This window comes from Chroicocephalus ridibundus, chromosome 5, assembly GCF_963924245.1.
Source record: "Chroicocephalus ridibundus chromosome 5, bChrRid1.1, whole genome shotgun sequence".
NCBI classification, from domain to species: Eukaryota; Metazoa; Chordata; class Aves; order Charadriiformes; family Laridae; genus Chroicocephalus; species Chroicocephalus ridibundus.
The window spans coordinates 77,139,611-77,149,702 of NC_086288.1; positions in this window are offsets into that span (position 1 = coordinate 77,139,611).

Genomic DNA, 10,092 nt, shown 5'->3' on the forward strand with positions numbered 1-10,092 from the left:
CTTTAATCCAGTAATAAAACCAGCCAGTTACTTTCACTACATACTTTGAAATATGATTTCCCTCTAACTGACTCGGGTTTGTCACAGACGTAGTAATCCTGTTGAAGGGATTATTTGCTATAGAAGCTTTTCGCTTTTGCTGTAGAAAATAAAGGCAGGCAGAAACTACTTATCTTTTCCCTTTCAGTGTGATATCTTATCTTTCAGTGCAATTTGTAAATGACACAGGTGGCTTTGTAATGACATATATTGTACTGTGTTAACTGTGTTATTCTTCAAGAGAAGATAGGAAGCTATGTTAAGTAAGCTTTTGTTTAAACAGATATATTTTATGCTTACGGGTATGGGTAGGGGAGAAGGTGAGAAATGGCTGGCAAATGACATAGGAGATAAAAAGAAAAATAACAAGTCAGGAATTTGCAATATATGTTTACCTTAAAACATTTTAAAAATTGGTGTCATTGCAGTATCAGCAAAGAAAAATTCACTGAATAAACACTTCGCTTTTGTTCCACAATCAGACTTCTGATCTATTTTTGGTTTTACGCTGTATATTACGTTCCATTTGATGAAAAATCTCAGCCACTTTCATGGACGCGCATTTCGGTGATCTCTTGGTTCCTTTTCGTGCTTCCCCACTTTTCATTATGGTTCAAATTATTTTAATCTATAGAGCTCTTGAATTTGCATATTGCCTGACTGTCCTGGATTACCAGAGCTTTTGCTAATGTCTGTCTAAAGTATCAAGAAACTTCAGTGTTTACATGTGTTCTATAGGTTCCTCTATAGGAAGTTCTATTCCCCCTTCTTCTGTAAGAAAGCTTAAATATAATCCTGCCCACAATTAGGCTTCACAAGAGTGAAGCTAGTATGGGTACAGTGCTCTACAAACAGTGGGAATTCCTTTATATAATCTACTTGTTTCACCATCTACTTTCCTCACAGTGTCCCTCAAGACTCCTCGAAAACCCAGTTGAAGTTGTGTTGTGAAAAAGCTTGTCAAATATTCTTACTACTGGTATTTGACAGCCCTTTGGTCATCCCTTTCCAAAACTTGAAAATCTTTCTACCCTTAATCTGCAGGTGTGACCAGGTGGCCTCCAGAGGTACCTTCCAATCAGAATTGTACTGATTTTTCTTGTAGTTCTTTCATTGCTGCATTGAGGGACGCAAAAAATGCTGGTGAAAAAGTCCACGAATACTTCTGTTGCATGGAAGAACTTAGCAGGGCATGCAAATAACTGGACAGCCTGAAGGGTACTTCCAGTTGGTTATTGCTGAGTGAGTAATTTGGGAATGCTGTAAGAGCCACTAGGCCATTAAAATTGATAATGAAGTAAATGTTGAATTAAACTGACAATTTAGGACCTATGTCCAGTGTGCAAAATGTTCAGGAAAGTGTCCTATGTCATAGTTCTGTGGGGTTTTAGATAAGATTCTCTTGGAGTACATTGCTTAAATGCCGTAAGGCTTTGAGCAAAACCTATATGCTGAGCTTGCTGTGCTCCTGCAGACAAAAATTCATGATACGTGAGCCTAGTTTTTTTTGGATTCTAAAGACTTCTGCTGTACTTCAGTTCGTTGATTATCCTGAAGCTTTGATGCGTGAGGTGGAAGGCTGTGCAATATTTCAGGCACGAAACAACCTCAGCCTTTTCTAGAGGTTTAAGGAGCTCTGCTCTCTACCCACGTTGAGTTTTGGTTAGTTGGAGTCTGGTACTCGAAAGCTGGAAGGCATGTAGCATTTGTATCAAAGATAAGCCTTTTGCAGACTGGGAAGTCTACCTATGCTTAATCAAGTTAAAAAATTTTTGGGCAAGCTCCCGGCACTAATTTCATTTCAGCTTTTAAATTTTAAGCGCTCTTAATTTTAGTCCTTTCTGGTTTTGCCTGTTGAGCATTTGAATTTTTCAGTGCTAATAAATGAATTTTCCAACTGTTACAAAAAGTCTAATGGTATATATCTAGGCACCACTCACATTTGTATTTGTCCATCACCCTTTTTTTTTTTTTAACAAGAAAATATAGCAAACTACTGAGAATTCTACCTTACATACAAGACATTATTAAAGGGAAGTGACTACTCATGCAAATGAAATGATTGAGGAAATATAAATTGTTCTTGTCTCAAAATACAGCTCTCATAGGGAGATCTTATTCAAGCAGGTACTCAAATTTTTTTAGAGGTAAATATTTAGTCAAGTGTGTGATCATACAAATGTGGGTTGAACGGTTTTATGTGGTTACTATTGTCCTACATGCCCACTGTGTGGTTCTGGTTTTGTTTAAGGTTGATCTGCTTTTTTGAATTGGAAAAGACAGTTTTGCTGAGCCCAAGTTCTTGTGAGAGGTGCGGACACACAAGATGACTCATAAAACTTGTAGCAGCTGAGTTTCCCTGAAATGTACTCTCAAGGCTTTTTATTCAAAAAATGGTGTCACCTTAGATAACTAAATTTGTACTTCATGCAAAGTACACTCATATTTGTAAGCAAACTTTGTCTTGATGGTATACTAAACACCTAGTAATATTAGCAGATTCTGACAATGGATATTTAACAGTATAAAAGTGTTTTCTTTTGCACCACGAAGCTATGGTCACTTAGCCTGCGGTATAAAATCCTACGAGAAACACTCATGCCAGTCCAGCTCTCCGAACGTGCAGTAGGTACTTGTGAAGTATAAAGAAATGTATTTTTGCAGATAGAATGGCTTGATAAAATTGACTGAAAACACTATTCCACAGCTACAACGTAGCTATCTGATGTAGGACTTTGCTATTTTCCTGTAATACTATTCACCTGTAGGGAAAGTATTTTAGCTACTCTGGATTCATGACATTAAAGCACAAGCTAGCTGAAGTGTTCTAATTATCCAGGTCAGAATAGCATGCTCCCTTTGCCCAACTTGGAGTTAGTAGTGGAGACTTAGATAACCTTCTGTGGCGGATGAGAAGAAGAAACGTAGGAAATGTGAAGCTGTAGATCCTGTCCTGGAAGGGCTGATGCTTTCACGGAGCAGGAGGCAGCTGAGGAGGTTCCCCATACGGCGCACACACACGTGTAGCGTTCCACCTGCTTTGGCAACGGGCAGAAAGGGATCTGGGGGGATGGCAAGCAGTTCCTAAGTGTTCTTTGCTAAACTAAGTACAACCAAACAAAGCTTCTTACTGCCCTTCGTGCAGGTTTTCAGCTATCTGTGGTTAGCCTAAAGCAAGTTAAAGGTGGAGAGTCGGTTTAGACAAATGCCTGTTGTCCTGGAAAGCACACCTGCGTGAATATGCTTGTATTTTTATTCTGTGTGCTTCTCCTATGTGCTTGTATATTCCTGTGCTTTAACATGTGGATGAGTTAAAGGATTTTACGTAGTGTAGTTGATGAACTCAAGCTAATCTAGTATCCAGCTTCTTAGTGTGGCAGACCACCCTGGCTGTACTTTCCCCCTGCCTTCCTATCTGAGGTCTGGCCACACTCACAAGATGTCCCACCAACCTGCATTCACGCCACAGGCAGGAACAAGCTCGGTGTGGAGTATAAGACCTAATTTCATCCCTCGTTGTCATGTCCCTGGGTGCAGCAACACTGGGCAACTTGGATATTTTCTGGAGGTATTGGGCTCTTCTACCTTCAAGCCTCTAACCCTCAATACCTTACTGCCACATCCATTCCCATTTCCTCTAGTTTTTATGTCCCCTTTTATCTTCCTACCCCGTTAATTCTGACGGATGCAAGCTTGAGCAGAAGGATTGCTTATTGCAGAAATCAGACTTGGTGTGCAGCTGTAAACGCTTAAAACAATGCACGGAGCAAGTACAAGTGCTCTTTCCTCGGTGCACTCGAACTCTCCTGTATCGCAGTATTGCGCCGTTTGCTTAATGATTAACTATGTCCATTTTGCACCTGGTTTGTTGACTATATAGGAGGGTTTACTGGCTGAAGATTTATTTAGCTGAAAGTGAAGTGGATTGGGGAAAGTGGCTGGGAGATGAAATTATGAAATACCTTTGCGCTTTATTTCATTCTTCAAGCTGCGGATCTCTGGCTGGTTAATAAAGACTGAGCCGATTCTAACCTGCTAAAAATTCTTTTAAAAGGGTATTTCACAAAAAGCTATTTTAGATGTTGTTGCTGTCTTGACCCCAAATAGCTCATGCATCTTGATGTTCAGGGCACACTACAGAATACTTTCACTGAGTGCTGTAATTAGTGGGGAATGATGCTTCAAGGGATGAGACAGTACTGGTCAGGTGAAGATTTATGATGAAGTATAATTGGTTAATGTAACAAAGAGAGGAGGAGAATATTAAGTGCATCACTAACTGGAAAATGTACTGCAATGTAGAAGAATCCATTAAAGTATTCATATATGAATTCTCCAGAAGTTATTACATTAAGCATGACTCTTGTCCTTTTTATCATGCTTATGCTTGACTACCCTGAATTTCAATTAATTGCTTTCAAGATAGTTGCATTAAAAGCTTTGACTTCATAGCTCGTCCCAATTTTCTTTCTACAGAACTAATTCTTTGTATTTACTAAACTTTGCAAAGTTACGCTTTGTTCTTTATCATAAGTCAAACATCTCTGCTTCTGGCACTGGGTAGCTCTTTTATTCCAGCCTGAACAGTGCGTATTCCACTCCCTGACTCTCCTCCCATTTATTTAAATAAGTGGGAGAACTTTATTTTCATCTGTGGTTTCTACACTACTATAATATTCCCTTTGGCTTTTTTAATTAACTTCAGAAGGCTAAATTTTTGCCCACCAGTTACTTGGCTATTGTTTTAATTTGTTCTTATTTGTCCTAAAATCTTCGGGAAAGCAATAGGAAAGCTGTGCTATTGGTGTTCGAATAGAGCATTTTCTCACAGTTCTCTTTCTTGGTGCTGATTTGAGTTTCATAAACTGTACAGTTTGTGTCAATAGCTTTTTAAAGAGCGCATCAGCGGTCAGCATGGAAACTTGAGTTGCTGATGACTCCTATGGTGGTGAAGGCTTTCTAAACTTTGTTTCACGTAAAACTTTGCCTGTAGCTTCTGAAAAATATATTTTAAGAACCTGAGTTACTGCCCAAGAAAAAACAGTAACACTTCTGGGGTGTATACAGCTGAAATAGTCTCTAACTATAGCATGACTATGCCTCGAATCTTATATGGCTTTGTAGTTGAACAGAGTGATGAGAGTCCAAACAGCAGAACAGTAGAATGATTCATAATGTTAAAAATACAGACCAGCGTCTGAAAAACTGAGGCGGTGAACTTTGATCTGTAACTATTTTAAGTGTGTGAACACAGGGGCTGAGATACTGTTATCTAATCGTAATTCAGGTGATTTTTCCAAGGGCAGTCCCAAACTATTTCTTCTAGCTCTTAAACTAGAACGGGCAGATTCTAGAAAAGATACAGTATAAAGTGTAGTGGAAAAAGTCTTTTGCCTCGGACGTGTGGCACAGCCTTATGTGTAGCTCTTAGTAATCATGCCGAACTGAGATTTAGCGTTTCTTGATGAGGGCTGATAGATTTTTAGTGGTACAGCTCTTAAGGAATCCTGGAAAAAAATGGGGACCTGAGGACCGTTGCAGAATTGGTTTGGATGTACCGTGCCAAGTATGGCAAATGTACTAGCAAAGGTAACCAAAAGTCACAGCAGAAGGTCACACTCGTAAATCAAGTTCTCATTGCTTTTTTTTTTTTAAAAAATAAAAAAAGCTAAAAATAAAAAACACCCCAAAGGTAAAAATATGGAAAATGCTGGTCTCTGTATCCCACTTGCAATTATAAAATGGTGGCTTTTGTAGCTTTTCCATGAGCACCAAGAACATAGGTTTCATCATATAGCATTGAACTTCTTCCTTTTAGCAGAGACTTAATTAAGCCAATACGGTGTATTAGGCTGATTCTCCATAGTCTTGTCCTCTGCTTTAAAATAGACTTAACTTTTGTGATGGAAAGACAAGGAAGGACCCTGGCCTTGAGAGAGAAGTCTGCATATATGCAGAGTTTGAGCAGTTCAGGTTCCTGCACTAACGCTACTGATGGGAAAGTATGAAGTAGTGAGGAGAAGTCAACAGTACCTCCAGAGAAGATGCAGATCAGGTTCTCAAGAATAAACTAACGTCCCTCTTTTCAGACTATCCTTTTTATGGATACAGCTGGACACTGACAAGAGCCTGTTTTTATTTAAGAAAGTGTGAATTTTTTTGTTAAAACCGAAATGTGCATGTAGTTGTATGAACTGAAGACTGCTGTGGTAGGAGAGTTTAGAAACTGTTTAGTGAAAACATCTTCAAACTCTAGAAAAAAACTTTACTAAATTCAACCATTAAAAAAAATGGCATAGGGTTAGTTCTTGCCTGTAATCATAATGTAATCACTACCTGCTCCAAAACTGGTCTTTAATCGTATCTTGTGCTAGCTGCGAGTCTACGGTGTCTGAGAACTGACGAGCTCTGTAGTTAGAACTGGTGGCCATGGTCCTTGATGCTCTTACTCAGGGAGGTTGAGATGATCAGGCTTTAACTCTGAGAGAATTCAGAACTAAAGTGAATTTCTTCTTCTCATCTTCGTTCTTAGTTTTATACTTCTTGCCACCCTTCCAAAAAGGAGAATCTCACCTACTTCAATACTGTTTGTCTTGTTTATGGTTTTCTCAGTCATCTTTCTTCGATACTTGGCAGAATGTCCTGCTTCTCTACAGTTCTTTGTGCTTATCTTGTTCTCTGTCTTGCAGTTTTCACTCTAATGCCTCCAAAATGCAGCTACATAATTTTCTTTACCCTTTTGATGGTCACGTTGCCCATAATTACATAAAATGGTTTTGTTTGGCTACGCCCTCAGTGTTACAAGATACTTGTGTGCTGTTTGCTATACTTTCTGAACACTTAACACTAACTTGCCTCAAACCCAAATTTTAGATACATCCCAATTACTGCACATGTATTTTTACAGTTATCACAGCCCTCTGCTTTTAGCTATATGGGGAAGAACAGAAAAATTTCTGCACATCAAATCTAAAGATTCAGTTAATTAGAATCTCATCTTGGTAGTACTAAAGATGGGCACTCGAGATGAGTACATCATCGCTTCTGCAAGATAATCCACATACCTTCATAAAATGAAGGCGAATTCAATGATGTTTTAATGTAGTCAAATCACAAGCTCAGATGGAGAGGGAAAATTGTACAAACCATAGAAAAAGTGAAAAATACTCCCTTGATTGCCTAGAAAGTGGACCTCGGCTGTTGATGAATAATGACCTGAACTTGAACTCCCTGGGTGATGTTGTGGTTAAAAGCTTCAATCTCCTTTTAGGTTCTGATAACAGTAGATGGGATTAGTTCCGTGTATTGCAAAGACCATGGAATGCTGTGCAGAGTTGTGCCTACATTTTCTGAAGGAATTGAAATGTGAAGATGAAACTAAGTATGGTTTAAAAACAAAGCTTTCCCTCCAAGAGGATTTTTAAGTACACTGCAATACTGGGAGATAAGGTAAAGCTGTGTCTTGTTCAGAGCCTATGTATGTATAGGCTCACAGTGTATGTGTGTATGTATATATGTGGGCTCCGTGCCTGTATACATACCAAAATAATAAGAAATTATGTGATAATGGTCTCCTCAAAAATGCAAATAGTAAATTCTCTATCATGAGGAGAATGTTAAGTCATGTTTAAATGTCTTTATTAGTGGTTGTGGACCAAAGGCTTCTGCAGAAGCTGCTGGTATGTGAAAACTTAAAGTAAACTGACAATATACGGAATCATGATGGGTTTATTTAAATACACAGAAATTATTTTGATAGCAACAATTATTATTTTATATCACACGTATAATGGGATAATGCACAAATTCAATGAACTGAAGGTTAAATTCCCCTTTTAAAATATTTCAGCAGCAAGCACCTCTGCTTCCTTTCTTCTGACACAGAACTGTAGGTGAAACAGTCAGCAAAGCTGTGGGGTGTCTTCGTCTTAATTCTTCCTCTGCAGTTACTGGAGACGTAACCTTATGTGTCAAACCTAACGAAGCTTGAAGGCTGTAATTTGCAGAAGTATGCTTCCATTTACTTTTGTGTGAATTCCATAACTGGAGGAAACGATACTTGTATAAGTAGCTATGAGTTTAGTTACCTAATGAATTTTATCAGACAAATACTTAACAGGCACAAACACAGACATACCTCTCTGCTTTCTCTGTCTGCTTCTGTATGTGCAATCTGTTGGATATAATGTGTTATACTGGGAGAGTTTACATAAAGGTACAATAATCCCTTTATCAGGGATTAGAAGGGCAGATCAGAAGATTTTTTTATTATTATTATTATTATTGTGCTTTAGATTGAAAATGTTAAATTAAAAACTGTATGTAGCGCTAATTATTTAATGAGACTTTCATAAACACCTTGATATCCTCATGCTGCTTCTAATAGCGCGTAGCAGTTGAGAGTTGTGGTCCTGTGACACTAAAATCGATAACCTTAGAACTATCTCGACCATTTATAATAGACATGGTCAGCCTTGTCTCGTCTACCGTAATTTTTTTAGGATATTGAAGAAGGACACTTTGATTAATATTTTTTTTTAACTGAACTTTTCTGATAGATGTTTTTTTACATCAAACTTGATCTTGAGGGTTTTATTTGTTCTTCATGCTATTTTGGAATGCACTAATTGATGTGCACTCGAAGATTTCTTTGACTTATCAATACTGTCACTTAAAGAGTGCTACCACTTGTTATAGCCATTTTCTCAAATTTTATTACAAAGTTTCTTATTTGGTGTCTGTTAGCCCAAGAATACTGAATACATTAGACTACATCCTGAAGGATGCAAATCAGGCGTTTTCTTGAAGCCATGGTTTGCCTAATCAAGCGCTGCTTTTTCTACACTGCGACAAAGAAATCCCTTGCCAAATGTTTAGTGGCTAGCCCAGCCCAAACCACACCACCAAACCTCTTGGTCATTGACTTTTTCCAACGTTTAAACACAGCAATTCCTAATCTCTGGGATAAACTGGATTTTTATTAGTGCAAGTTCTGTCTGCTTTATACAGATCAATACAATTATCTACACAAGGAGAAAGAGCCTTCCTAGTTCAATTGTTTATGCAACAAGGCCAAGAATAGAAGCATTTTCTGTGTCCTTGTTCTCTCTGGGCCTTTGGAAAGGCAGCCTTGCCTTAGCTTGTGATGGGAATGAGAGGAATCAGCAGGGTGAGTAAAACAAGACAGATCTTTAAGGCCAAACAAAGACTTGAAACATTCAATTTTGAAGCACGTACAGAAGTCAGCTCCACATTCTAGAAGAGATACTTATCAGCCAAAGACTTGGGTACAGTTTTCTTCAAAGAGGGAGAGCTAGCCAATGCAGAATCATAGAATGGTTTGGGTTGGAAAGGACCTTGAAGACCATCTAGTTCCAATCCCCTGCCCTGGGCAGGGACACCTCCTACCAGACCAGGTTGCTCAAAGCCCCCGGCCTTGAACGCTGAGGACAGGGCCATGCTTGCTTCCTTGCAGTTCTGAGCAGGGACATATTCAAGGCTTGTCACTCTGAGGTTCTCCTAGTGGTGGACATCTGACTAAATGCAGTTAAATAATAGAGCTTTCCTTCTTGTGTAGCAGCGTGATAAAATACCAGCAAATGAAAGAACTGCATTCAACCTTCCCTTGCCATGGGTTGTAGTCCAGTGTGTTGTCTTCCAGAATACTCTAATGACTGAGTTTTGAGTGCTGCAAGACAAGTGTGCCTTTCTGTTTTCATTAAGATGGCCTTTTGCCTTTCCATGGTCCAGCAAAGGAAGAACAAGAGCACTGAACTGACCTGGGAGGGCCAGTCCCAGATTTCAGTCTGCTTGAAGGGCTATGTAAATACTGGAGCCTTTGGCACTTCAGTAAAAGAACACACCAAGGAGGAGTCTCCCCTGGTCTGTGTCTAACCATTGAGCTGTTTGGTAAAAGGCTGGCACCTCAGAAGGTAGTGCTGCGGTGCTGCGCTTTGGGCCTCGGCTGGCTGTGGTGGGAACGTTTCAGAGTATGCTGCTTGCCTCTAGCCCCAGAGGTAATAAAATAAACAGAAATATGTAGGTACTGAATCC